Here is a 23,584-nt window from a genome sequence, read left to right on the forward strand (position 1 = left end):
ATGACAATTCCCACGCTTGCAGCAGCTGCTTTCTGGTATCTCAGTGCTGTTGTTCTGTACTTGATCGGTTTTTTCAAATCCACCTTTACCAGCAGTTGCTGTGTGTGCTGGGGGAGGGACACGCATCCGGTGTGGCTACTGTTGATCTGAGAACAGTAACCTTTGCAGAAGGCCAGAGCAATAATGTTTTAAACCACAGACACTAAATCTGCAAGAGCATATCTGTCAGAACACTCTGATATAAAAGGTAATATCCTTCTGCAGGATTACAAAAGGGACATCAACTGATACAGAATTAACACAGCAACTTCCAAATCAGTGACTAAAACAGCTTCTAGGGTAAGGATGATGAGCATTTTCTTACATGCGTGACAGATAAGTAAGGATGAGGAGGGGTTTGCAGAAGAGGCTCAGAGATGCTCTCTGCCTGTTTGTAGTGGAGGAACCATGGACAAGCCCATGTGGGTTAGCAGACCACTAGACTGTCTAAACACTCTTAAGGGACAAAGTTCAATCAGCTTTTATTCCAAAGAGCATTATCAGTGTGTTGCACTAATCCCATGTAACGGTACTCCAGCCTGACATAGGTACCGTGAAGTAGATTTTGGTGGCATGGATTGGCCATGCTGGTTTAGCAAAGACATTAAGATGCTGTCAAAGTTGATAGCATGAAAGACTTTCTTAAATTACACTGCTCTTCTGATTGATGGAAATGAGGCTTTGCCCCAAGCAGGTTTCAATAGTTAACATGCCATGAACTCTGTGATATTAAAATTATTGCCCAGTTATTTTTGATTCTCCTGACTATTTTAGTGTTTGGTTATAGAATTTATTACTTTGAGGTAAGCTTCCCTTAGCTGTGGCCATTGTGCCTTGAAGTTGGAAGTGTTCTGCTTGGTCAGTCGAGTATTTGTGTCCCTGTGTGCACTGTGCCAGACTAGGTCTGGGTGACAGAATAGCCTGCACCCTGATAGTACCTGGGTCAGATTTCAGCTCTTCCAGCTTCTGCAGTATCATTTTGTTTTTAATTTTAAAGCACATGGTAGAGGCAGGAGGGAGTAATCTTAAAATATTCACAGATACTCACATGCACAGACGGGTTGTAGCAGAGATTTCCTAATCTTTCCATTTTCAAGGAAAGAGATAGGAAAAAACCCTTCAGGTCATTCAAGGCTTTGCTCAGAAAATGCTGGATTTATTGAGGCTGGAGACATCCTACTGTTAGGGCTGCTGGGAAAAAGAGGGCCTAAGGTTCCTGTTCATGCACAATAGTCCTATTCCCCCCCATTTCTTTCTTTTATTTTCCCTATGCCTTTATATTACATTACCATGCTCTTGCCCCCGCCCCTCCCAACCGAGCGTGCCTCTCCATCACTGCACATTGTGTTGCTTTTCCCCCGCTGTGTCACTCTCTTGTGTGCAATGGCAGCAGCAAAGTAAAACTGACTGAAATGCTGATCTCTGAAGCCCTGGCACACAGTGCTTTAGAGATTAGGATTTTAGTGCATTATACTCAGCTGCTAGCAGAGCAGAGCGCTGTGACAGGGAAACACAACGCCAGAGCCAGGGGATCTGGCTTGGAGCTGAAGACCTGGTCCCTCCAGGCAAAGCTCTTCACACATCTCCTCCTGCAAAACATCTTGGTGAGCATATGCATGGATGGGCTTAAGTTTATGCAGAAGATGAAGAGGGATATCCAAAGGCAAGTTGAGAGCTTTTTCATCTAAATCGTATCTATTATTAAGAAATTTTTAAAAAATAATCTTAAAGTGAAACAGAAAAGCTTTTATGGCAAGATTTTTCTCATTGTTCTATCTACATCCTCATTCTTCCTTTTCCTTTGCTGGATTTAGCTTTTTTGTTTTCCTAGAAGCTAGGGAAGACTGATATTTTCCTCTTGTTCTCACAGACGTGCAAGCTCATATTGCTGCAGTAGCAATTTGCTGTAGATCCAGATCCCCAAGGTTGGACAGTACAGCAGGCATTTGGGGCAATGCAGTGTTGCAGGAGGACTAACAGCAGGCTTGCTGCTTGTCCAGCTTCCAAGGAGCGTGGCTGGGTTTTGCTGGGCACTTGCCAGCTGCCCCTGGAGCTGGTTGGTCTGTGAGTACCACGGCCAGTCCTGCAAGGTGGACCTTGGGATTTTTTTCACACCTTTAAAGAAGGCCTTTCTAATTGCTGCCCTCAGCTAGTGCCTGCTCCTCATTGCTTTTGAAAGAATCATAACTTAATGACATAAAGTCATTTTAAAAACTTGGTAACCTCTAATACCTTTATCAAATATCAGATAATCACACACTTTTCAGTGTATAGTTTTTCCATTGGCTTAAGGCCACTTAGTTATATAAATATTAACACTTGCTGCTGCTAGGTTTAAATCCTATTTAAAAGTGCATCTGTTCTGTATTCAGAAAGGGAAGAAATGATATCAGGTACCAGAAGAAATTCTCTCTTCTGGAACAGTGAAATGTTTCTCCATCATAAGCTGAGGTTTGTGCTGCCTGCAGATGCTGGTGAGAATCTGTCTGTCTGCTCTTGTTCTGTTCAGCAGCTCCTACTGCTGCTTGCTTCAGCATCCCATTTCTCCTTCTCCTCAGCACTATCCTTGGTTCCTCTTCCTTCTTATTTTCTTTGTCCATTGGCAGCACTTACCCTCATGGCTTCTGCTGATTTTTGTATGCCATTTCTTTCCCCTTTTTTTTTTTTCTGGTTTTGTGCTTTGACCTTGACCTGACCTTCAAACTGTAATGAATTTTCTCTTTTCTGAAAGTGGCATTTTCTTGCACCTTGGTGCTTTAGCACACTTTCTTTTCTGATGTCTTTCTCTGATCCATGATGTAGGTTTCCTTCCTGCATATTCTGTGACTTTAACCATCCAAGGCTCTTTTTCTCCTTTTTGCTTATTATAACTTCCCTTCACAGTCATTCCTAAGTGGGATTTTCCTGTTTTTCCTCCCCTGCTACCCTGTTGCTGTGAAGCCATGAGGCACAAACCACAGGTCTCCCACTGATTTCCTGCTTTTCATGTTCTTAGTAGCTACTTTTAACAACAATTTTACTTTTTCATCACATGCAGCCCTGCACTTTCAGTGATTTCCAGTAACTTCTCTCAGATTCTTGGTCTGACAGATTCATGGGGTATTCTACCCAGCTGCAGTTCATGTTTTGCTCTCTACCACATTTTCCCAACTTTGGTTTTTTACCTTTTCTTTCCATTTTCCTGATTTTGCTACCTTCCATTTACTGTCCTCTTACAACCTGTCATCCTTTTTTTGTGTTTTCCATATAAAAGCAGAGTCTGGTAGCTTTGAAGCATCCCACAAGTGGCCATTTGTATTTCTGTTGTCTCTTTTTCCTTGTAAACATGAGAAGTCAGCACTCACCCTGCTGGGGTTAGGCACAGTGGGAAATAAAAAATGAGAGTCCTTGAGATGAAGTCCTTCTTAGTGTGATTTGAAGCACACACCTGGCTCCTGTGCACACAGACTGGGAGCTGCATATGCATGAGCCATCCCATACCCCATTGCTGTGGTTACAAACATCCCCTCTCTAATCATTTGGAAACACTGAGCCTGTGAGCCCATGCATGAGCTGTGCTGGCTGCCTGTGATCTGCTCTTGGTCCCCTCTAGTCACCCTGGATTCTGGCTCTGAAGAGCCTCCCCTGTTTATCTTCTCTCTTTGAGAAGATGCTGAAAAAGCAGCCCTGGAAAGGGAAGCGAGACAAGGGAGAGGAAAATATCAGAGCCAGGAAAGTGGCAGAAAGGTCAACAAAAGTAGGGATGAATTACAGCCTTTCAGCTTAGCCAGGAACAGCACAAGGGAGACTGTTATAGGTGTTTCTCTAGCAGGGGAACACAGGTCACAGAATTTCCAGCTACATACTATACCTTCTAAATAAATAAACCAATAAATAAGTAATGTGCATATGGCAGAATTTTGAATAAAATAGAAAATGCCTGAATTTTTTTTTTCCAAGTGGAAGGGTTGTTGTTCAAGTTACAGGACATTGCTTTTCACCAGAAGCTGTGGATTCTAGGCAAACAGTTCCACTGTCAGGGTTGGTCTGACTGACAGTCCCCAGTCTGCTGCCAACAGACACATGACTGAAATGGACAGTAAGCTGTCCTGGGCACTATTTTGTTGGATTTAGTAGCATTTCCTAGCTCTTGCATACAGTGCCTGTTGTGGAAGTGGCTTGACACTGTGTTCACCATCACGTGCCATGTTTTCCATGCACAAGAACAAGGACCCTGATAGTGGGTGTCCACTGGGGACACATGGTGACACCAGCTATTTTCCCATTGTCCAGAGGAAGCTGTAGCTCATGGGTGCAACCAATGATGTGTGTGAAAAGCACACAAATGGGGATTTGCATTGGAATTTTGCTTCTTTGAGTAAAAGATAGGAAAAGTCTTGCAATTGACACCTTTTTACATTTGATTAACCCTTATCAGAGATTGTGTTGATCATATTTGCAGTCCCATCATTGTGCATGTCTGACCCATGAGGCTGTGTCAGATCCAGGGCAGTACCATTGCTATGAGGAAAGTGTGCATGGACAGGCTGGATGGAGCTTTGAGCATCCTGATCTAGTGGAGAGTGTTCAGCAAATCTGGGTCTTCAGCAGGTCTGTTTGATGAAAAAATGGTACTGTTCTCTTAAAAATGCGTCTGTTCATTTTCTGTGAGCAGCCAAATGCCCTGCATTTAGAGTTTCTGTGTGGCCAGTGCTGGTCACTGACCCAGGGCTTCTTTTTGAACAGGGAAAAGGGAGAAAGAAAGGACTGAGAATCCTATTCATTTCTTTAATTTATGCTTTCAAAAAGTAGCTGCTGCAATATTTGGGCCACGTAATGATTTCTCAGTACTGGCTGTATTTCAGTATTCATACCTGGCTACCCAAGAGTGAGTTTTTTGGGGGTTTTTTTGTTTGTTTGTTTTGGGTTTTTTGTTTGTTTGTTGGGGTTTTTTTGTGTTTGTTTTTTTTTTTTCCCTTGGTCTCTCAATTTGAGTGATGCTTTGGGAAGTCACTGCTATGGGTGTGGTGCAGAGCTGGTGCTTGGTCTGTGCTGGTTGCTGCAAGCCAAGAAGCTTGTGTGCTTTCTGACCTCGGGCCAGCTCAGGAGCAGCTCAGAAATACCAGACACAGACAGTTCCAGTGGCCTGAAATCCTGAGAGCTGGGGACTAATTGCAGTGAGACGCTGATTCTCCCTGTGCCCCCAGGTCCTGCTGCCTGCTCTGTGCTGGGGATCTGTGGCCATATGGCTGCAGCACAGCTGTGCAGCCCTGAAGCTCCCTGCTGCTTGCTTGCCTGTGCCCAGAGCCTGCTTTTACAGGGCTCTTGCTGCACAGGAATGAGGGGAAAGCCCAGTGTTTGCTTGGTGCAAGCCAGACTAGTTTCCATCCTTGTCGAAGTGTTCCGCTGTCACTGCGCCTTGTGGTGCAAGGCAGGATTGCTGGCCCGCAGCCACAGGGAGCTCAGCAGAGCTGCTGCTTTTCCCTACCTGCTCTCACTGCCAGATTTACACAAGAGAGAAGTTAAAGGCATGGCTTGAACTGTGCAGAGCCAACAGATGTAGCCCCTGCTCTGCCCTAGCTGTGTAAAGCCAGTATATCTGTGCCCACTTGCTGGGTAGAGCAGTGTCAGGTTTGTGAGCAGGCAAACCTTGATTTTCTGTCTCTAGGTATTAGCTCTGGGAAGGGCAGGATAAAAACAAACAAACAAACAAAAAAAAGCCACATTCCAGTGGTGACTTTCACGAGAGGATGATGCCAGACTCTTCTGGAAGCTGGTTTGTACAGAAGTAAGGTAGGGCATGGTTGGTCTCTCCCTGGTGGGCAGCAGTGCAGAGAGGTGAGAGCTCTGGGGATATGCAGCTGTGCTGCTGTGCCAGTTCCTTGTGAGGTTCTCCTGGTGCCAGGCTTTCTGTTTGTGCTCTGCTTTCTGCCAAACCACACATGGTTAACCCCAGCTGGCAGCCAGTGGGATGGGATGGGCATGAGATGGTTTGTTCTGGGTGTCCCAGGAAACCTTTTCAGTGCTCTGGAAGACTTCACAGCTTAAAACTCCAAACCTGACCTTTACTTTCATACTGTTTATTCACATACACTGAAGCACCTTTTTCTTTCATGTGGAAGAGAAGTATCCATTTGCTCAACATCTTCCAGATAGATGGTGTCCTGCCATGAAGGATTTTGCTGCTTCCAGAGCAAAATCTTCTGTTATGGACAGACGAGATCTATAATCTTGCCTGAGCTTCTGAATCAGATTTCCCTGAGCTGAGGAGGGATCTGAATGGTGGTCAGACCCACTCCAGAGTCTCCTTCTCACAGATATAGTGATACAGCCACACAAAGGAGCCTTGCTTTTTAATAGCCACTTTAGGCTCTGTAAATAGCTACTTCTATTTACTTCTAGTTTTACTTGTGTCATACACACAGACATACATATTAAAAAACCCCAACTCTACCAAGAAAATTACACTGGAGTGGGGCTCTTCAGTGGTTATTTTTCTCCTGCAGCTCAGAACAAGTGCTTTAAGCTTCAGATAATTTTTAGAAACCTCCAGAGCATCGTCATCCTATATTTGCAGAGTAAGGCATCCTATATTTGTTAAACCACCATCTTCACATGCTTTAGCTATGATGGCTGTGATGGCAGCCACCACTTGCACCACTTGCTTACTCACATATTGGTGCTTCAGATGAGCAGGGTTTTTATTCACTGTTGAGAGGCTGAGTGCTTCCAGAAGGGACTTGCACTGTGGCTGCAAGTGGCTGTAGTGGATAATGAGCACAAACCCATTAAATAGTGAAACATGAGATTCCCTATCAGATAACGTGGTGCTGCTAATTCGGGTGTGAGGGAGATGGGGAGGTCATGAGGACATACCAGTGAGTAAGCAGGGAGGGAATAGTCAGCAACACTGGGGGTTTAATCCTTGTACCAAAAAATACAGGCAGAAATATATATATTGTTGTGATTGCTTAAAAACAACCAAACCGAAACAACAAAACTCAAAAAACCAAACCAGCTGCAAGGCAGAAAACTCCACCAGAAAGGCTTTAAATATAGAGGGAGTTAAATCCAGGTGGTATAGATGGACTCAGATATGGTCATAATGGCATTTTCCCTTTGTAATTCCTGAGAGTTGTTTTTTGTAAACTTTTTTTTCATATTTCGGTGCAGACACTATATTACATTGGCATTGATTCACTGAATTTATTCATCGTCAATAAAATGAATGAAATTGTAGATGTACAGTTTCAACCACCTGCTGTTGTTTACTAGTGAGACTACCAGTGGCCCTTGCTGTCTATAAATACTTTAATGTGAATTAAAAGCAGGGGACTATCCAGTAGTTTTTCTCTTCCTCATCTTTCCCAGATACTATGTTGCTTTGCTTCCCCCTCCCCCCCAGTTGTTATTTTCAGTCTCATCTTTACCGCTTCAAGAAAAGGCAAACATTAAAAGGAAGATTTAATTTCTAGTGAGCAGTAGACTTGGTCATTTGTTAAAAGGCTCATCAAGTTGTTAGACTGTGTGAAGATTTTTCTCTGGTCTGTATGGTGCTGACTTTTGGTAATGGCATTTTAAAGTGAAAACTCAGATATAAAATATCTGAACATTATTTTTGGCTCTCCTGAGCTCGTAATTCTTATTAAGGAGAAAGTTGTTTGCATTCATTGATTAGTTACAATTGTAACTTCCAAATAGCTTTAGGCAATATTACATTAGGACTGCAGTTTCTAATCTCCTTTTTCAGCATTTTTTTCCCCTACTTTTGCAATTTTGACATGGAACAACAGGTTTTTTATTTTATCACGAGACATTAAAAAACCCATTGTTTTTGCTGAAGCCTTGTTCAGCCTTATGAGCCACTAGGAAAGATTTTTCTCCTTTGTAGTCTCACCAAGTAAAATTCACCTGCTCCCTCTGTGTCGTGAGCATCTCAGTCAACAAGACTATTACTTGCCCTTTGATAAAAGCTTGGACAACATCACCATCCTCACATCAGAGTTTCTCAAGGCCTTATTAGCTGCTGTTAGAGATTTTGGGCTGGTTGGATGTTCAGCTTTCCCACCTGCTGTGAGGGTATGCTGAGCTCACAGCTCTATGCTCTGGCTGAGAGGAGGGAGGCTATAAATTTGACTTTGATGCTGCAGAGCAGAGCAATACTCCTTAGCTGGCTGTGCTGGTTTGGGCTGGGATAGAGTTAATATTCTTCAGAATAGCTGGTATGGGGCTGTGTTATGTTTGTGCTGAAAACAGTGCCAATAACACAGGGATGTTTTCATTATTGCTGGGCAGGGCTTCCACAGAGTCAGAGCCATTCCTGTGCCTCACCCCACAGCGAGGAGGCTGGGGGTGGACAGGGAGCTGGGACAGGACACAGCTGGGACAGCTGACCCCAACTGACCCCAGGGGTATCTCAGACCGTGTAGTGTCATGCTCAGCATTCCGAGGGGGAGAAGGAGGAAGAGGGGATGTTCTGAGTGATGGGATTTGTCTTGCCAAGTCACTGCCACACGTGAAAGGGCCCTGATCTCCTGGGGATGGCTGAACACCTGCCTGCCCATGGGAAGGGGTGAATTAATTCCTTGTTTTGCTTTGCTTGTGTGCATAGGTTTTGCTTTTCCTGTCTTTATCTCAACCCCTGAGTTTTCTCAGTTTTACCCTTCTGACCTCTCCCCTACCCCACGGGGGGCAGTGGCTGCATAGGGCTGAGCTGTCTGCTGGGGTTAACCAGGCTGCTGCCCTCACACCTCTGGCAGGCAGTGTTGATGCTGCTGACAGCACTGGGCTGACTAAAATCTCTGATAAAAGGACAGTTTAGTGCCATTCATAAAAAACCCCGAAGAGCCAGACGGTGGTGGTTGCTCTCTGTGGGTCCGTGACGGGATGTGAAGGGAGATCTCACACCTCTCACAGAGCTCCAGACAGCCTCTGTCAGTCTCTGCCAGTAAAGCTGTTCTGGTTTCCATACAGTGTTTCTGCATTTATAGAGTTGGACAGAATGAGAGACTTCTCAGCCTCAGGATTAGGGCCACTGGTGCTGCTGCTGGCTGTCCCCCCACCTTTGCACACAGCAGAGATGCTTCCAAAGCAGAAATCTGGGAAGGACCCACCCAAGAAAGGGGGGAGTTTTACAGGAGCATCTCCATTTTTACTAAAACTGAGCCAAACCAAACATTTTCTTATTAATAAAAAAAGCATTCTTTTGCTTTGTGCTTTATATTTTATTTTGGTTAGCCACCATTTTGTATCTAAACCCTGTTATTCATCCAGTCCCAACTGCTACAGGATATGAAGTTAATAAACACCTAAGGAGAGGCAAAATTTGTATTGGCTCAAAATGACAGGCAGCAGAATACTGGGAATATGTAAATGAAAGAAGCCATTGGGTTTGGGGTTCAGCTGCTTTTTGATCATAGGCAGTAGGGATTTTTCTTCAGCAAAATGCACGTCTTGTTTTCTGGTCAACTGAAATCTTCCTACGGGGATATTTTTCCAGCTACAGCTTTTCTCTTTCACTGATGAGAGCATCTTTTGTTATCTAGAAATAATAATTTTTATGACAGGGTAGCTGAAGTCATTTGAGGACTTAGCCTTGCAGTCTGCTCTCATTGAGCAGCCACACAACTTGATGAAATAGTCGAATTTGAAGATAGAATTTCCGACTTTCCTCATTAATTTCCTACATTAAAAAAATAAAAAAACAAAATGAAACAAACCAACAAACTGCTTCCAAACTCTCCTGATGAGAAATTCTCCCAAATTTTACTGCTTGTGTCCTGACCAAAATGAGAAGCATTCTGTTTCTGTCATGATCTTTGTGGTAATGCCAGCAAGGACAAAAAGATGTTGATGTTCAGAAGGTTTTGTAGAGCAGCCTATTACTGTTTGCTAGTGTTTTAAACCAGGAAATTAATTCTAAGCTGTTTTGCCTAAGTGGCAGAGTTTTGTCATTTTACCTGCAATTAAAAAAAAAAAAACAACTTTTATTGAAGGGAAAAAAGATAATTATATAGTAAAATTCTTGCTATTCTCTTTTTTAAAGACAAAGAAACATCCATCAGAACAGATGTGAATATGCAGACCTGTAGTACTTTAGAATAATTGCTGTACCCATATATAAGCCAGTATTTTTTTCCCTCTGTAATTTCAGTGTAGTTTTTCGTGTGCATTTCCAGGTTGGCTGTGCTTTTTCATTAGCTCCTTCTTGGGCTGGTCCATGTATTCTGAGCTCGATTAATCCTTTTTTTGGAAGTGGTGTGCTTTTATTCCCCATGTTGTTATCGCAGCAGGAGGACGGGGAAATGTGTGATGATGGAAGAGTTTTAACGTTTATGTATGCCACACATGAAGTTAGGGATCCCATGAGAATTGTTTGTGTTCTTGTATATGTGTGGATGAACATCTGTGGAATGACAGCTTAACAACTTCCTTCTGACATTATAAAGGGGCCATAATGGTACTATTTATTTTTTTTTAAGTTGGCTTTCTTTTGTGTTAACACTTCAAGTTCCATGCTGATTTCAAGCTGTGTTCGCACTATAATCAGTTTAAAAGTTACATTGTTTTGGGGTCAGTTAGACCTCAAATTTGGAATTAATGTCAGAATAGTAAGCCTTGAATGTTCAGGTAACAAGGGTCTAAATCTGGGCTCTTTCCCTGTTATTTCCTGTACTAATTTGCTCAGATGAGACATGATCTTTTTCCTTCCCCTTCTAATTTCCTCTCCATGGCCTAAGAAACATTTTGCAGGTAGTCAAATTGTCAGTTATACCTCAGCAACCTGAAGATGCAGAGGTGAATATACTTCACTGCTTTGTGTCTCAGATTAAACATAATTTTAAGAAAGCAGAGAGATGTTGGAAGTTCTCCATGAAGTCTTCAGGCTGTAAGGCTTGGGAGTGCCAGGCTTGGAAGGGCTCTCAGCTCACTATGTCCAGTCACTGCTGGTGGTTCTCCATCCTGGAATAAATCATTGAAAGTTCAGCTTACACTCTGGCATGTTTGATGTCTTTATCTCAGCTATTTTTGCACCTTGTGAATGTTATCAGTGCACAAATGTGTATAAATGTATCCTGAATAAAGTTCAAACTGGAAATGGGAAATCAGATTTGAAAGCACCATTTTACTAAGTTTCTACATTAACTTCCCAATAGGAATAATAAAGACTAAAAGGAAAAAACAACCCCAAAACCCCAATAACAACAAAATGCCTCTCAATCTATTTTTGAGGGCCTGATCCAAATCCCAAAGCACAAACCTAATCAACATCCTAATGATTAGAAAGTCTAATGTACTTTCCTGGTAATCTCTGCCTCAAACCCTTAATTTCTGTCTGAGCTATAGCAGATCTTTTAGGACATTAACTTGTCTGGTTTACAAATTCTGAGCGATTAAAAGTCCACACCATCCTTATGTTTTTTTTCCCAGTGATTAATTACTACATGAAACCAACTGGTATTTAATATGTATTAACTATTTCTGTCTTGCTTTTAATTTTGATTTTGTCTTCCCACTGAATCTTCCAATGGATTAAAGACCTGTGTTTAGAGATGTTGATCAAAAACCTTGTTAACCTCCTTGATAACATCGTGCTTCTTGAGCCTGTTCTTTATAAGCCAAGTTTTCTGTGCATTTTCAGATCTTATTTACTGAATACTTTTTGATTTAATTTCTGTGTTTTATAGTAGAGACAGCAGTACTGGCTTTACTTATCTTTTATATTTTTCTTATATACTGAAGGATTTATTCAACTGCATAACTGCGACATTGCATAGAAATCTAATGCTCAGTTGGTAATTTATGATAACCCCTTCTTAGCAATGGAGTATTGATTTCCCCAGCCTCTTCTAAAGGAAGAAGGGGTGGCTTGAATATTAGAATTCTCCTACCATGATAGCTCTGTTTAATATTGATTATCATAACCATATAAACTCTTGAGATCTAGTTGATAGAAAGTTGCTAGAAACTTTGAAAAACACATAATAGCTTCCAAGTAAATAGTAGAATACCCAGAACTGATATTTCTGACATCAGGCAATTCAGCTCCTACGTGCGAGAAGTATGTGTTTATGCTAAAAATCCTGCCATAATTTTCTGCTTGGGGAATTGAGACTTGCTAAAAAAGTTTAATATGCAAAGCTGAAAATCTACATTTTAAAGTCCTTTTTATGCAAAGACACAAAAAATTAGCAATTTTTAATAAGCAAATGTATAACTTAAAGAAAAATGTGCACCAACAGTATGAATTGTATAGGTGGCAGTCATTTGGCTCAGGAGCATGGCATGGCAGACACTGAGCTCCCACAGAGGAGCAGCACAGCATTCCCTGCAGCAGCACCCAGCCACCCTGTGGGACTGTGCAGGGTGGGCACTGCAGGAACCCCACCTCTGTGAGGAATGCAGGTGGGCAGAAGGTTATGATCAGAAGACAAATTTGACCAGGATAGCTGGGGTGAGTGCATCTGCTCCCAGGAAAATTACCATCAGTCTCACTGTGGGGCTCACAATCTCTGCTGAACAGCTCGTCTGAAGAAGAGCTGCAAAACCCCATCCAGCAGCAAGCACTCAAGAGAAGCCACCTCAGATAAATAACCTCACTTTTTAACAGCATTTATTTTTCCTTAGCAAATGGCTTTACTCTCTGCTGTGCTATATAAAGGTTTTCTGATATTCATCATGAAAGTTGTATGTAATGTGCTTTAACTCAGTCTAATTTGAAAAGTGGAATGCATGGAAACAGGCAGCCCAAGAAGAGCTCCTGAGCCTCCAAGTCCTGGCTAAGAGAAAGATCCATGTCATGAACTTACTGTGCTCCCTTGTGAAACTCTTCAGCTTAAAACTGCTTTTGGAAGCTATTTCCCTCTTCTCCTGTCTTGTGGTTAGAAGTTTTCTGGTTTCTAACCTAATTCTATTTAGAGGAGGTTTATAACATGATCTCTCAATGTTATTTTTTCAGTATCTTTTGTAGTGTACAGTCGGGGCCCTCAACTCTAGATTATTTTCATCAGCCATGAAAGAAAATACTGGGTTATGTCTGAGAGCCCTTACCAGATTTATGCTTCCAATGAATGTTTAAAATAGAGTGTGGAACAGCCAGTACTCAGTTTGTAATGAAAAACTTGAGTTTTTGTTGGAGTAGAAGCTACTGCAATTACCAGTAACAGTTTTGCTATCCTAGCCTGCTTGTTCTGGCTCCTCTTGTCTCTGAAGACCAGCAGCACTCAAAAGCCATGTATAATTCTACTCTTTAAGGCTGCATGTTTCCTGGCTCAAGTTTTGAGTTTTGAGATGTGACTTTGTGACTCCAATGATAGCATTTCCCACTGAGATTTATTGTGAGGATTTACCCAAACATCTTATTCAAAAACAAACCTAGTTTTCTATTACAAGGAATTTTTGCTGGTCTACAAGTGAAAGGAGCTTTAGCCAATCTTGTCTTGCTACTCTGCAGACCTATTATTTAATAATATGTATTCATTTGACCCTGCAACTCCATTAAAAAAATGCATTTTAATCCTGAAAATATGTGCATCAGAATATCAAGAATACAGAATCAATAGTCATCTTTTCTGTACTTTACATGCATCATTAAAGGTTGGGTTCAGTAGTGAAATTTTATGTTTCACTTCACCCCCCTGGAATTTTGGGTTTCTTTTCTGCAGAAGTTTAGTATGCAGTGGTACAAGGAGGTTATTTAAGAATACTCCTGGTTTCAGCTGATTTCCTTAGCAAATAATTTTGTGTGCTTCACTTTGCTCTAGCAATTTCCACAGCCTCTTGGATAAAATACTAAAAAGGATCACATAAGCTTTACCCCTCCCTGTAACATTTAGCCTGTCTCTTTCATTATAACAAAATATTGCATTTTACATGCCAAGTCTTAAAACCTTCCTTCTAAAAATGGTAACTGTATTTAATAACTAATTACTCTAATGATCCTACAGAAGTGCTCGAGACCTGTTTTAGTAGTGGTGTCAATTACAACCATCTGCACGATGAATAAAGGAACCGTGGCCCAGCTGTAGAGTTGAAACATGTTGGCATTTTCCTACGGGCAGCCATATGGCACTTAATGAAAGCGAATTGTTCACACTGCAAACAGCTCTGCTCCTGATGAATGATAACGTTTTGTTCTGGAAAATGGCTCCACAAACACCGGGAGTATTTTTAAATGCTGGAAGTGTGTCTGTAAGTGACAGGCTATAAATGGGAAGGTCTTTGGAAGGAGGAGAGAGGGTTGAGGAAGGAATTGTTTTGATTGCCTAGGGGTGTTCTAGCACAGCCTTCCTGTCTCTAATAGCAGTATCTTTTTTGTGCATACATAGCCCTGAATCTGTAAATTTTATTTATTTTGGTAAGGAAGCAGATAATTAGAAATGTAACTCTCATTTGCCATCAGCATGCCCGAGCTTGAAGCTGGTGTGAGCTTTAAAATAGCGAAGCTGAAGCTGTGAAGAATTAATAACTCTTTGCCTCACATATGTGCAGACATTTTCTTACACTCAGAAGAGGAGGCTCAGAGTTGTCACCGCAGTAAGTATGTGAGCACACAAGTTGGGAACAGGTCTTGGCTTCTCAGCACTTGGTGTTAGTCAGGGAAAAAAGGGCAGATAACAAATCAGCTGTAGAAAAGATCTTCCACTTCTTTTTGTTAGGAGCAGGAGTAGTGGTTTTTTCCCCCCACACACATAACTGTCAGAGGCTGGCTCAATGAACTCATTGTGAGACTGATGGCTCTTTAACCCCCAAATCATTAACTCCAGATCTGAGCTGAATCAACAATAGGTTGTTCCATTTTATGGTTGATATGTAACATTCGTGTAATGTGTTTAGTCTCAGTTCAGTATCTGTCTTAGAGACCTAACAGCTGCTAATGACCAGGATTGATCATTTTATTAATCTCAGAAATTGATTTTTCCATGTGGCTTACTGCTTCTGTACATGATATGTAATCAGGAATCTTGTATCATCTGAATTTCTGTTCGATTAATAAGTGCTTAATCTGGGGATTTTTGTTTTCTCCTCTGTGATGTAGCTGTAGGTGGAGGTTGATGATTGTTCCTGAGGTTTCATGCCCAGATCTCACTGGGGTGATACAGTACTCCTCACAGTGAGGTACCCTCTGCATTTTGCAAAGAGATGACTGTTCTTAAGTGCCAGCACTCTGTGTTTGCAGGCATCAGGGCTGCTTAAAACCTCTTGATAGGTCTTGCAGCAGTTTTGCAGCAACAGCATTGTAAAAAGCCTCACAAAGGAGTGCCAACCAGGTTCTCATTACATGCGCCCAGAGCTATTTGCAAATGCACAGCAGCAGCACGGGGGCTACAGCTCTGAAGCCCTGTGCTTTTGGTCTTGGAGCATCTGTCACTTGAGCTCAAAGCAAATCTTCCTTAGCTCTCCACAGCACAGGGTGGATCACAGTGCTGAGAAACCCCTGGTAATGAAACCATCGTCTGCTAAAGCCTCCTAACGCCGAGTGTAAGAGTGAGCACAAGGCCAGGAAATTGCTCCAGAATCAGCTTGGATATTTTTTTCTTGCAGCTGTCATGTAAGATTGTGTTTTTATCTGACCCTTCTTCACAAGCTCTGGTTTTATGTTATAGGTTTATCTGCAAGCAGGCACGGAACCCAGGCATGGTGGGGTGCAAGCCCACCCTGACACCCCTGAAACACACGAGGCTGTGATCTAAAAGGCATGAAGCTTTCAATTGCAGCACATTGTGCCTCATATCCTTCTGCTGTTTGATCTGTTACAGCAGCACTGCCTAATGCAATAAATCTTCCTCACTTTTAATTAATAGTTGTTCATCTGTACTGCAATAATTTCAAGTAATATTTACATTAAAAAGAAAGCAGAGGGTGGAGTAGGGAAAAATATCTCCAGGCAGGAACATAGTAAAAAAAAGCTTCTTCATCCAACTGAGAAGTAAATACTATAATTTGGGAGCAATACATTGAGTGTGTGTTTTACAGAGGAAGGCATAGCCCTTCCATAAGAAGCCAGCATCATGAATCAAACTCAAATGTCTCAAAGCTCTGCAGCGTTATTTAACATGTAATTCTGCATTGCATTTCCACAAGGGCAGGTTCAGAGGTTCCTGCAGCTCCTGTGTTGCAGTTTGCAGCCTGTCCACCTTCCTCTTCTGCCCTCTCACCCCTCCTGTGCAACCTCTGGTTTTTTACACAGCCTTATTATCCACTCCATCACAGAGATTCATTTGACGTAGAATGCAGGGAAAAAAAAAAGAAATGTGGACCTGTGGTATCTAAATGTGCAGATATGTACAAACTTGAAGGCAAGGTTGTGAATCTTATAACTAATACTCCCCAGTGTGTAGCTCTCTAATCGTGTTACAGGTTTCCATGATGTTTGGTCCTGAAGGGAATGAATGAAAAAGTCACAAGGCACCGATTCTGGCAGTGTGGGCTGCAGGGCCTGCTGGTAGCCCATGGTGCTTGCTCAAAAGGCAATCTGCAGAAAGCAGATTAAAGCCAAGTATAGTAGTGATAACCGTGTTCAGGCAGAATGTGTTGCAGGACCCAGCTCAGGATGCCTAAACTGAGTCTCAATATTTTGTGTATTTGTTGCTGTTGTTCACTCTTCCAGATTCCTGTGACTTCGTGCTAAAAATGCATTGGTGAAAGCTGGGAATTTTGGTTTGTAGCCATGTGGTCATGGAGTGGAACTTGAAAATGTCACCCTGTAAATAGTATAAGCATAAGAGCATTTGAAATAAATAAGTGAGTAGTTTCTGAGTTGGAATGCTTGTGTCCCAATTCAGTTGGCCCAACACAGGCATCCAGTGCCATTTAAGATGCCTCAGGGTCTCCTGTGGTACCTCCACCTTGCCATGCCATATGGGTATGGGTTTCCTGTAGGTCTGTTGTCATGTTTGCCTTGCTGGCTCTGTGAAGATGTCTCATATACCCTGGAGGTCACAGGTGGTGCTAAATGTCTGTGTTTAGGCAATGGAATCAGCCCTTCCTGTTGGAGAGCTGTGCAGCCAATCTGAGTTGTTCTTACATTCTCAACATAAAGGAAATCTTCTAATTCCAGGTCCAGATTACTGGCAAATCTGAGAAATTCCATTTGAACCTAGAAGAAGCCTTTTACTATATGAGGAGAGTCAAATGCGGGAAGAGGTTACCCAGAGTGATTCTTGAGTCTCTGTCCTTGGAGATGGTCAGAGCCTGACTGGACATGGCCCTTGGACACCTGCTGTACACAACCTGGCTTGTGTGGCACAGGAGGGTTGAACTCTCTCCAGAGGTGCTTCCCAGCCTCTGCAGTTCTGTGTTCTATGTCACTCTGTGACCCTTAAGGCTTAGTCAAATAAAGAATTTGGAATTTAACAGCTATTGCCTTGTGTCAAAGGTCGTTCCAGTGATGTGGCAGCATTTCAAGCTTTTCTGTGTCCAGACTTAGGGAGTTCAATTCCTGCAAAAGATGCTGTGATCTTTGGCATAATTCTCTCACAGCATCTGCTGAATGCATCAGGAATTACAGTGATCCACCTCTTTTTCACAAATAGTTTTAAGCTGTGAATAGAGAAACTTCCCCTTTCTCAGTCCATAGCAATGCTTTTGTGGTAATCCAGCAGAGCCTTCCTTCCTTTAGCAGGGGAGGCAGACAAATAAATGTCTATGCTGGAGTGTTGAAACAGCCATGTTCAGTATTTTGGCCTGCACGTTTGGTTTTAATCACTGAAAGTCCCTTTTCCAACTCACCGTTTAAAAACAAATTTTTTAGCAAAATGGAAAAATTGAACCAATGGAAGGTATTTTGTTTGGACTTAGCAGTTTTTCCACATACTAAAGAAATGCCTTCTCTGATCAAGTGAGAGCTCTTCTCCAGTTTCCTTTAGGAAAATATTTACAATTGTTGTTTCAGTTTGGAAACCTCTTCCATATTATAACACTTCAGCTACATTAAATATTTAAAAAAATAATGACTGTAGAGCTGTGCCATTGGATGAAAGACAGAAACTGAAACCACTTATGAATAGAATTGGAGCAGAGCAGTGTACTCTCCAAGCAGAGTGAAATGCAGAAATGAAACATCTAATCAGTACTTACCCTAAAATCATACTTATTTTTAATGTGTGTACACACCCCAGAGTATTTTAAAGATAAGAACTCAATATTATATTTATTTAGTAAATCTGAGTTTGTTTTGATTGCCACAGTGTAGTACTGAGACAGACAAGCTTCCATTCACTCATGAATTTCTGCTCCACTTTTTTTTTTTCTTTCATTTTTGACTTTATTTTGAAGACAGGAACAGTCTACTTATTAGATGAGTGGCATGCAACAGTTAGATACTGGGGAGCCACTGTGGTCCCCAAGCTCTCTGGCTCCTCTTGGTTTCCTTTCTTTGGCAGGAGATCCCAGCACAGTCTGGAAACTTCGTAGATGAATCTCACAAAAGACAGACAGTGACTTCTGAGGTAGGATAAGACAGGACTCAAGGAAATGCCATGACACGGAGTCAGGGGAGGTTTAGGTTGGATATCAGGAAAAAGCCTTTCACCCAGAGGGTGGCTGGGCACTGGAACAGCTCCCCAGGGCAGTGCTCACAGCACCAAGCCTGAGAGAGCTCCAGAAGCATTTGGACAATGCTCTCAGGCACATGGTGTGACTCAGGGTGTCCTGTGCAGGGCCAGGAGTCTCTGGTCCTTGTGGGTCTCTTCCTACTCAGCATATTCTATGATTCTATGATAAAAGGTGTTTAATGCTGGGGAGCAGCACAAAGTAACATTTAGCTGAGCAGCAGAGATCACTGTAGTCAGTCAGCTGCTGATGGAATTGGAGCAGCTGAAACTCTCAACTGCCAGACTGGATGCTGTATCCAGAGAAGAAGCTTACAACGTTGTGCAAAAGGCTCAGAGGAAGGTGTTACCTGCTCTTGTTGAACATTGTTTTTATTGGTAGTAAATATAGTTGATAATGTACTCTCTTTGTTTAATCCCACAGAAAATCCCCCAAGCCAGGGTCATGGGTTTGTTATATGAGATGGTGTGTGCATGTGGAGTAAAACAAGCATTCAAGCTCCCCCCAAGTATCCTGTGTGCAAAGTGTAATGCAGGAAAGATGGGCTGGCCATGGCCAAGGGTGGCATGTGAGCTAGAACACAGCAAAGCAATTATTCCGAGGGATAAGCAGGAGCTAGAGCACACCCTGTGTCAAATGGTCACATCTTCTGAGCATGGCACCAAGCATTTTGAAAGAAGGGGGATGTTTTGGTTTGTTGTGCCCTGGCACAAGCTGTCCTGTGAATGTTGCAGGAGTGTGGGACAGATGAGTGGCATTGGAGCGCTGTGGTGGGGTGATGAGGGCTGGTATGGCTGATCAAAGGTGGGAGTCAGCACACCAGGGGCCCAGAGGGGGTAACAGCCCAAAAGGGCATGAAGACCGAGATGCACGTGCTGATACAGTGGGGAATGGGGAGGGCAAGCAGTCTGGGAACATAATCCCTGTGGCAGCCGTTTGAAGAGATCACCAGGCTGCTGCCTTGCAGCCCTTGACCTTGATAAGGCTTGAGATTTCCAGTGAGAGTGCCCCAGTAACACAGCTGGGGGAAGGAGGCTTTGGGGGATGTTGTGACTTTCATAAATGAGCCAAGCCACATGCACTTTTATCCCAGAGAACATAAAAAAAACTATTTAAAAATTGATGTGCATACATTAGACCTGTTCCCCAGCCTTTCTCCCCTACCTTGGGTTTCACAACTACTGAGAAATCAGCATAGGATTACATTGAAAAGAAGGAACTAAAAACCACTTCTGTAGATCAGAAATAGCAGTATCACTTTCACAGCATTCGGACAAAATACACATAATTGACACAGCGTAGTGGTAGCATGAGCCTCATTTTTAATGCACTTGGAGAGGGAACCTTGAGATACACTGGTGTGATACAGAGAGAGTAGACTTGTTAAAGCCAAAGCTGCATCCGGGTTTCACAGACCAAATCTGACCCTATTCTTCCACAACGTCACACAGCTTTTACTAGGAAAAAAAAATAGTACTTTAAACACTGCCAAAAATTACTAGAATTTGTCTTCAGATTTCAAAGAAAATTAAACAAATTGAATTTTATAGTCCAGTTGTTTGGTAAAACCTGCAAGGAGGGTAAAGTGGAGTATACATTGAATTTACTTCTTCATTTGCTTTATTGTTTAGCTTTCAGTCTCATATAAATGTCAACCAGGGTGGCCATCCAAACCTCTGGTTGCCCCGATGTATGTTGTAATATATGGGAATGTTCCAGATACAAAGTAAAATGCCTATGAAAAGGCATGTAAGAATAGTTTGAGGGATGGTTTAGTTTTCATTTAAAGCAGATATTTTTAGTCTCTCTCCATGCCAGAAGGAGATAGCTAGCCCATACTAGAAACTCTAAATGGATGTCTGCTGTAAATGGAAATTACTTCAAGGAAAGAACTTTTTAAAAGGTAAATTTTTCATTTTTAATTAGTTATAAAACTAAAAGCTGATATGCTAGTATTGTCACCAAAGTAATTAAACTGGACTTCAGAAAAATTAGTTTAATTATAGTTGTGCAAGTTTCTGTACGGATGGCCCTAATTTCAGAATAAATATAGCCTGTATTGAGATAGTAAAAATCCACTTTCTAAAGAAAAAAAAAAATTGCAGCAAATTTGTTTTTGGAATCTGAATGTTCACATACAGTAATATGGGTGGGAGGTTGTTTATTTTCAAATATTTTTTTTTTTTTAATACTGGTTCTAATATATTAACTTAAAAACCCATTTCAGGCATTTGCAGTTTTACTCCCTCAGGTAAAATGTTCGAAGCACAGAGAAAAACTCTTGGACCTCCTTGTCATTTTTTTCTCAGATTGTCAGAAGTAAAAATGGGAAAAGCAAAGGCTAGGCTTTATTAAAAATTAAAAAAAAAAAAAAAGAAACAAAAAAGACTCTAATATATTGCATATCTTGCTTTGATGAAGTCCCAGACTCTTTCCTGGTGAAATTAAAGTGGATGTTATAAATTGCCTGGTAACTCTGCGCTTGCCCTGGTCTCTCTGTGTTTTCCAGACCCCACAGGCACTTTCCTCACAGCTTCTGCTTTTGGAAGGTTTCTTTCTGTCTGTTGGTGATAATATCAAGGAGAACTTCATAACACCTGAACACAGTTGTTTTGATTTTTTAATTTTTTTTTCCTCCCTGAGGGTCTTGAGCAGCCTCTGCTTACCACAAATCTCCTGAAATCTGAAAATGAAGTTTTGTACTTCTGTATCCTAGTTTCTAGCTGTGTTTGCCCATAGCCATCCCAACATGCCTGTGACAAAGTGATGAGGGAACTCAAGTTAAAACTCTGGTTTAAAACACATCAAAACTGGTTTAAAACACTGCTCCTACTTTGGGTTAGGTGGTTTTGTTTGGTTTTTATTTTCTTAAAATGATCTTAAAAGCCCATTAGCTTCCCCACTCGGCTGCAGACAGCCGAGGTGGAAAGGGAGGATGGTTTCTCTCCAGCTCCTCCCAGGCCAAGCTGCTAGGAAAGTATTCAACAAATGTTTTAGAAAGTTCCCTCTTTTGATACCTCAAAAATCTCAGAATGGAACTGTAATTCTCCTGCACAGCAGGAGTTAAAGCAATTAGCTCCTCCTTCCTCTTAAATCTCCCTTGGGTTGTGAGATATTTAGCATCTAAGTACTGACCACATCAGATAGCAGATATGATGGTGTGTAAGTAAAAATAATTCCGCAGACAGTGACATGACACACAGTGTGATGTCCAAAAAATACAGAGAACAACCAAATTATTTGTGTCAAAGGGAAGTTTCTATTTACACTGTGGGGAGCTGCCAGTGCCATCCTTGCTGCTGCCAGGACGTAGAGGGAGAAATGGTTGTAGTTAAGGTTGGTCCTTAATGCTTGTCTCCTCCCAACCATTCACTAACTTGACCTCCAGTCATGGGTGGACAACAAAGAGAAGTATTAACTCTACAGTATGGAGAAAGAAGCTGAGAAAGAATTTAAATTCCTGGCTTTTATTTTGTCTTACTAATTATTGTTGTCCAGCTGAAGGAGTCAAAAGGGAGATTTCTACAGAAGTCCAGGGTCACTGAAGCCCTTGTTGGAACAAGGAGCTGCAAGTTTTAAATACGTCTTCAAGCTTGGCCTAGCAAAGCATCTCCTGCCTTCAGTCTTTCTCTTGGAGAAAAAAAATCCACATATATTTAGAAAGCTTTCAGTGGTATTTTAACACTTTTATTCTCAGTGCTTTTAGTATATGCTGCTTAAAATGGGCATGTGTGCAGCCGCATTATCCGCCGCCTGAATGACAAATGGTTTATCAAGCCCTGACAGAGCACCCGCTTCATGCTGAACGGAGCAAGGCAGCGGCAAGGACTCTGGCTTCAGAGAGATTAACTTCCAGATAGGAAAATAATAATAAACAACAGCCCATAAGCAAAGGACTAGAAAAGAGGAATCGAGACCATAAAGCGGAATCACAATGATCCGAACGGACAAAGGAAAGCGGATTTGTATATCTGAGCTTGAAATATGATAAATGAGTGGCAGATTAACGTTGCTAGGCTCCATGATCGCAGCGAGATCTGAGAGAGGGAGACGTGGGAAGGGCGCTGCAGGAGAGCTGCAAATCTGACAGCAGCCAGGGAGCAGGGAAAGAGGGGGAGACTTGGGTGGGGGTGAAGAGTGCAGGTCCCCAAAGGTGAGGCTGGGGAGCTGCACCCTTGTGGAGGGTTTAGCAGGAGAAGGGTGACAGGTCTGAGACACCTGGCATATATGTCAGGGGGGCTTAAGGCTGGAAGAAAGGTGGTGAGAACATCCAGTTTAATAATTTAAGCAGTATAAATTAACTATTTTAGTGCCTGAACTATGAACACCCCCAGGATTTTAAAAAGGGACATTTAAAGGATATCTCGGAGTTCATCCTTTCACACTCAGATATTGGCATTCACATTTCTATTAGTATGTCTTGATGCAATTTTTCTCCAACATGGTGGAAATTCTTTTGAATTATCCAAGTCTTTTGACATAAGATCCTGTTTGGACCTGGACATCTGGGTTACCTTGGGCAGTTACATGAGTGATTGAAAGATACTGCTCACCTGATTATTCTGAAGAGTGGCTCCCAGACTGCTCCCTTGTTTTAGGGTCCTTTATTGGCTGGGGGGACTTGTAGTTTGGGGTGTAGCAGGCATTGAGCATCAGTGGTAATTCCCAAGGTTATGCCAGGCTGTGAATGCAGTCCCTACCCTGTACTCCTCATAGGGATACTGAGTATCTCATGCTGTGGCATGGGAGAAAGCTCACAGAGAGCCAGGGAAACGATGAAAGTTTTGATAGTAGTGCCACATACCACCTGTTAACCTTCATAAATCACCCTATTACATGCTATTATGGCCTAACAAATCACCCTGTTACAGCAAAGATTTTGATGTTGGTCCATTGTGCCAATGCATTAATTAGAAATAGTTAATGGAAATACAACTGATAGCGTCTGAAGAAGCAGCATGGCCCAATGGCTGGACTTGGATCTCAAACCTCTTGTGGCAATCCATTCATGACA

General features: G+C 42.1%; 1 protein-coding gene across 2 annotated transcripts in view; it reads left to right on the plus strand.

The window, feature by feature from the left end:
* The window catches only part of KLHL29 (kelch like family member 29), a 389,609-nt gene that overhangs the window by 100,913 nt on the left and 265,112 nt on the right, over nt 1–23,584 (plus strand). The window lies entirely within an intron of this gene.

The sequence above is a fragment of the Agelaius phoeniceus genome, chromosome 3 (assembly GCF_051311805.1).
Source record: "Agelaius phoeniceus isolate bAgePho1 chromosome 3, bAgePho1.hap1, whole genome shotgun sequence".
NCBI lineage: Eukaryota > Metazoa > Chordata > Aves > Passeriformes > Icteridae > Agelaius > Agelaius phoeniceus.